We start from the raw sequence: 6,000 nt of genomic DNA, 5'->3' as shown, positions 1-6,000 counted from the left end.
AATAAATCCTAGCCCTCTGCTCCTCTGCGACATAACACACAATGTGCCGCTCACACCGTCCTGCACCCCCGGACATATGAGCGCTGCGCACGGCCGCAGTACGTTACCACAGGTACGCAGCTAGAACTGCGAAGTCACCAAGCGCCGCTATCAGTCATCAGCGCATGCGCCTTCACTCTCACTCTGCAGTGTATGCGCTTACAGATGAGATGGGCGTGGCCCGAGTAAGTGGGCGCGGAATTCTAACCGTGGGCGGGATTGCTACTCCAAAGACCATCCCTTGTAAATATGAGCGGCGTCAGAGAGCGCTGTGAGTGAAGCGCAGGCTTTTTCTAGGTTGTGTTTGTTTTTTTTAAATAGGCGGGGCTAATTAGAAACGTCCTTATGATTGGTGGTTTGCTGAATAGGCGTGACAAAGACTAGATGCTCATTGGTCAACAGTGGACGTTGTATTGCAAAGTCTTGGTGGGCGTTTAGATTGTAAAAATAAAGGCGTGGTATGCGGGTAATGGGCGTGTTTAGTGTCTTTTGTGGGCGGGTCGTAGTGTCAGCAGCTGTGGAGGCGGTGCAGTGTTCTGAGCGGAACGCAGCGTTGAAGCCGGGAGCTGAAGCTGAGAGCGGAGCCCGGCACAGTCACAGGTGAGGAGGGGACCCGCCGTCTGTCTGAGTCCGGTGACGGTCCCTCTACTTCTGGCAGCAGTTGTCGCTCTTATCTGTAATGATGGCATTTACTGCCCTGCTTATCTGGCGTGTCACCTCTAGGTGTTCTTATCTGTCCTCCCTGAGATAGGACTGTGGAGCCGTGCACATGATGTGGGATCCCCTGTCAGTCTGGAGGAGAGAGATCTCCTCCAGAAATGGAGACTTGTGGGGTGACCTCTACAAGGTATTGCTCCACGGAGGGGCTACCTGTATAATTCACCTTGGAGCTTGACCATCAAGAAAGTTTTTTCCTTGAAAATCGGAAAAGTGGTGCAAATCTTAAGAAATGCGGTGCACATGTCTGTAGCGCGCTTCACTTCATGCCTTTGCCCCATTGTGTGCATGGGACTTGACGTGTGTGATGGCCACTGTCATGTGACGTGCCTGTAAAGGGTTAAACCATTCACCGTCTGGAAATCCGAAGCTGTATGTGAGCCCTGTCAGTCATCTTATAGCTTTAGTGGCACTTACCTGAGGGTCACTTACTGTACCTGTACTCTGTACTTACTGTTTTATCAGGTTGTCTTATTATAGCTAAAGATATTCTGTCCGATTCGGTGCCAGGGTGGTGGATTGTGGCGACCCGCTGTCTTAATGGCTGCCCACATCACGTTTTACTTGTATGATGGGTAAAAAGGATGTAAAAGCATAGTACTGTAGCTTTTCCATCGAGTCCAGCAAAAAAAAAGTATATGTAATCGGATATGGGTTTTTATTTGATAGTAGAACCCTATGGTGATGGATGCCGCTGTATGGCGTCCCTCTGAGCCATCCGTTTAACGTATGTCATGGGCATTCCTTAGATATGGGACAACAATGTTCTTCATACATCCTGTATTGAGTTCTATGGATAGACACAGCGATAGATCCCCGAGACCTGAGGACTTGTAATAAGGAACCTGTCAGGAGCCTCAGTTCGCATAGTCTGAATATGAGCAGAGAGCTGGGCAGTCACATGGGTGTCCCACCGCCTTCTGCGCCTGGCTCAGTTTGATTGACAGATCCCGCTATATACAGAGAGAAGCCAGGGATAATCTGATGGGGAGCAGCCCGTGACTCTTCTCCCCGTGCCCCATTTGGTTTTAAACTGGGGTATTTGCAAAGCTAAAAGCTCCAGAATTCTGGCTCAACAAGAGCCCCCCAATAAACAGCGTATATGCTTTGCACCCCATTTATTATGTGCTTAGGTCATCAATATGAGATTGGCAGGGGTCCAACACCCAGCACCCCCACCAATAGCTGTTTGAGGAGGCTGTGGCACTCACCGCAGCTCCAGTGAGCGCAGCGGCCTCCTTGTGGCTTACCAAGCGTGGCACAGTGGATAGCGGATGTGCTTGGTGTGGGACTAAGCTATGTCTAGGTCATTTGACCAATGAACATGATGTGACATAGCATAGGAAGAGACCTAGGCGCTCACAGACGACCGCGACCTCTTCATACAGCTGATTAGCAGGGGTCCAAGGAGTCAGACCCCACCAATCTGCTATTGATGAGATATCCAAATCCCAGAGATCCCCTTTAAAGGGAATCTGTCACCAGCACCCTCCTTATGAAACTGTTTGCATAGACACATAGCTGAGGTTCATATGACTAAAACGCTGTTTTTCTTTAGTTGATCTGCGGCTCTGTTCCAGAGTTCTGACTCTTAATATGCAAATTAAGCCTTTGGTGCAATGAGGGTGTCCCCATTGCTCTTCTTGCACCTAAACTCCACTCATTTCTGCAGCGAGCCCATCCCTTACTGCTTTGCCACTGCCTAAGCCTGTCAATCAAAGCAGCGAGATAGGGTGCGGCCACAGAAATGAGAGGAGTTTGGGTGCAACAAGAACGATGGTGACGCCCTAATTGCACCAAAGACCTAATTTGTGTATTAAGAAAAGGTGTCATAACTTGGGAACGGAGCCTTGGATCAACAAAAGAAAAACGGCTTATTAACCAGATGAACCACAGCTATGTGTCTACAGCTGGATAGGGAGGTTGCTGGTGACAGATTCCTTTTAAGTTAGGGCTCATGCACACGAACGTATTTTCTTTCCGTGTCCGTTCCGTTTTTTTGTGGACCATATACGGAACCATTAATTTCAATGGGTCCACCACAAAAACCGAAGTTACTCTATGTGTATTCCGTATCCGTATTTCCATTTCGCAAAAAAATTAAATAGCACCCCTTCCGATCATCTTTTTGATGAGACCACAACACTCCAGTGATCACCGCAGCACAGTGCCGTCAATTGGATAGCGGGTGTCCTTGGAATCGCAGCTCAGCTCTATGCACTTGAATGGGACTAAGCTGCACCCCGGCCATGCTCCGAAAACCCCTTCAATAAATGAATATAACCCATTTAATCCTAATATATAAGTTATCTAATAATCATTTGTTCATGTATATGACAGTAACATTTCATATTATGAACAGTGCTTGCTTGTTGTACTTCACTGAAATAAGATAGACTAGAGGACGCGTGTTTTACTTGGCACCATCTTGTACCTTCTGCCTTGGCACCGGCCTGCATTTTCTACCTTGGCACCGGCCTGCATTTTCTACCTTGGCACCGGCCTGCATTTTCTACCTTGGCACCGGCCTGCATTTTCTACCTTGGCACCTGCCTGCATTTTCTACCTTGGCACCGGCCTGCATTTTCTACCTTGGCACCGGCCTGCATTTTCTACCTTGGCACCGGCCTGCATTTTCTACCTTGGCACGCTCGTTTACTTTGGCACCTTTCTGTACCTTCTATCTTGGCGCCCTCCTGTACCTTCTATCTTGGCGCCCTCCTGTACCTTCTACCTTGGCACCAGCCTGCACTTTCTACCTTGGCCCGGTCCTTTAATTTCTATCTTTGCACCCTCATTTACCTTGGCACCGTCCTGTACCTTCTACCTTGGCGCCCTCCTGTACCTTCTACCTTGGCGCCCTCCTGTACCTTCTACCTTGGCGCCCTCCTGTACCTCCTACCTTGGCACCGGCCTGTACCTCCTACCTTGGCACCGGCCTGTACCTCCTACCTTGGCACCGGCCTGTACCTCCTACCTTGGCACCGGCCTGTACCTCCTACCTTGGCACCCTCCTTTACCTTGGCACCGTCCAGTACCTTCTACCTTGACGACATTGTGTACCTTCTACCTTGGCACCGTTCTGTACTTCTCATGCTGCACTCTATAATACAGGACCTGGCTGAGGTTGTTTTCCTGTAGGACTCTCCTTGTCTGGTTGTCATGTAGCACTGACATGATGGGACTTGTGGCACCACCTTCTTTACTAAGCTTTTGATTTTTATTTTTTTTTCCCCAGGAAGTGTTTGGGTCTTATATTCACTATTCTCTATAAGTACATTCAAAGATTGTGGGAACTTATTATATGTGTGTGTAAATAATGTTTAGTAAAACAAGTAGAGTGGGTGTCTAGTGTGTGTACTATATCTGAAGGAGTCCTGTGGACACTCGTTAAAAATGAGTGCTGTCCCAGTAGCTGTAATTAGTCAGACTGGCTCAGTGCATCCTGTTTTACAGATTTTTTTAAAAAAACTTTATTATTTGAACAAACAGTTACACTATAGGTGACCACTCAAATTACTACTTCATGTATTTGTAAAGCAAATGCGTCTCCTGGAAACATCACTTTGTTGTTCAGGGAATGTTTACATTTTTAATGACTATCATTTGCCATGCAGATAGGGGAGCGGCAGTGCACCGGTGACACAAGAAAGGGCTCGGTCACATCTGTGTTCAGGGCTCTGGTCAGGCCTCCTTTGCAGATTCTGTCAAAAAGAGCAACAAAAAAGCAGACTCCCGAATAGAAACCAAACCCCCCCCCTTCCTCCCCATTATAGTCCATGTGCAGCTCTGCTTAATCTGGCACTTATTTTTTATTAGTTTTTGTTCTGTCCTCTTAATGACTAGCACTGGTGTGAACATGCCCTGGTACGGGGTTTAGTAGTCTTAGGTAGAGAAGACACTCTGGTTTACATAAATCTGTGGCCCACCTGGTTTCTTCCTACTGACTGATGCTGATTCCTGGACCCCTCTTGTCTCACCTAAGATTACCACCAGCTTCCCACACTACTGTCTGCAGGGGGGTTTACACAGCGCAGATTATCGAGGAAGAACGTTCCTACCAACACTCGTTTCCAATAATCTGGCAGTGTAAAGGTGCTCGTTAATTGGGTGAAACAGTCGTTCATGTGGACGCCTAAATTATTGTTTGTGGGCAGCAGATTGTGCGGTGTAAACAGCGATTTGCTGCCTAGAAAAATGCGGCTGTATGAGGACGAGAATTAGCAGTAGTGATCGCTCGTCCCCATACAGTGGAAGAGATCGCTGCCTGTAAATCCACTGACGAGCAGGCAATTATCTGAAAGGAGCACTTCTTTCCTGATAATTGTGTGCTTGATCGCTGCATGTAATTAAAGCATTAAGGCTGTATTACACTGGCCGATAATCGCTAACAAGCATAATTATCTTACAGTGTAATACTGCCACCGATTGCCCGATGAGCGAGAAAATCATTGGGCAATGTTTAAAAAAAAATCAGCGCTTGTGTCTAATGGCGATCTGCCACCAGCAAACCACGAGACAGTATGGGGATGAGTGATGGCTTAGCGATTGTTCCTCCGCATACTGCGCAGGAGATCGCTGCATGTAATAACTAGCAAGCAATTTCCTGGAGGGACTGTCTAACACCGGCTTTAGTCTCAGTACTTATCAGTGCCGGTACAGGGGAGTGTATAAAACAACCGCTGTACATTGTCCATAGGGTAGTCTGAGAAGAGGGGATCGGTGTGACAGTAACCCAGAAGGAGGAAACCAGGTACATTTACTGTGCAATCCTCAGCAAATGTCACATTCTTGTGTCAAAGGAGCGTCGCAGTAATACAGTAGGCACCACGTTTTTTAAGGGCGAAGCCTGAATTGGAAAAGACAGCTACACCTTCTCTAGTACGTCTGTCTACTATTTATATCACACCGCCTGACATGCGGCGGTGTGACCAGTTAGGTAGCCTCATCTTTGGTGCAACATTATTCATAGTGACCCCCAACCATCTAAGGTCCATGCATGCAGGCAAATGCTATTCTGTGGTCATAGGCAACAGTCGGCAGCAACTTCCACCACCCTCTGCATGCTCCAATCAAGTTCAGAGAAAGTGTGCATGCTGGGAGTTGTAGTTTATAAAGCTGGAGTGCTGACCCCTGGTTTGGGACATGCTAGCATGGCATCCTCTTCCCCCCGTAAGCCTCTGAAATGATATTTTGGTTATCAGACCCTGAAGCAGGCAGTGCACTTGTACCTGTTACCATTAG

General features: G+C 47.7%; 1 protein-coding gene across 1 annotated transcript in view; it reads left to right on the top strand.

The window, feature by feature from the left end:
- The first annotated feature begins 557 nt into the window (after positions 1–557).
- MFAP3L (microfibril associated protein 3 like) overlaps positions 558–6,000 on the top strand; it is a 67,937-nt gene continuing 62,494 nt past the window's right edge. Inside the window, exon 1 of the mRNA XM_040418662.1 lies at positions 558–639. The gene's annotated coding sequence lies outside the window, so the exon portion shown is untranslated. The remainder of the gene's footprint in view (positions 640–6,000) is intronic.

The sequence above is a fragment of the Bufo bufo genome, chromosome 2 (genome assembly GCF_905171765.1).
Source record: "Bufo bufo chromosome 2, aBufBuf1.1, whole genome shotgun sequence".
NCBI classification, from domain to species: Eukaryota; Metazoa; Chordata; class Amphibia; order Anura; family Bufonidae; genus Bufo; species Bufo bufo.
The sequence above is the reverse complement of the archived record's forward strand: the minus strand, read 5'-3'. Positions and strand labels throughout refer to the sequence as shown.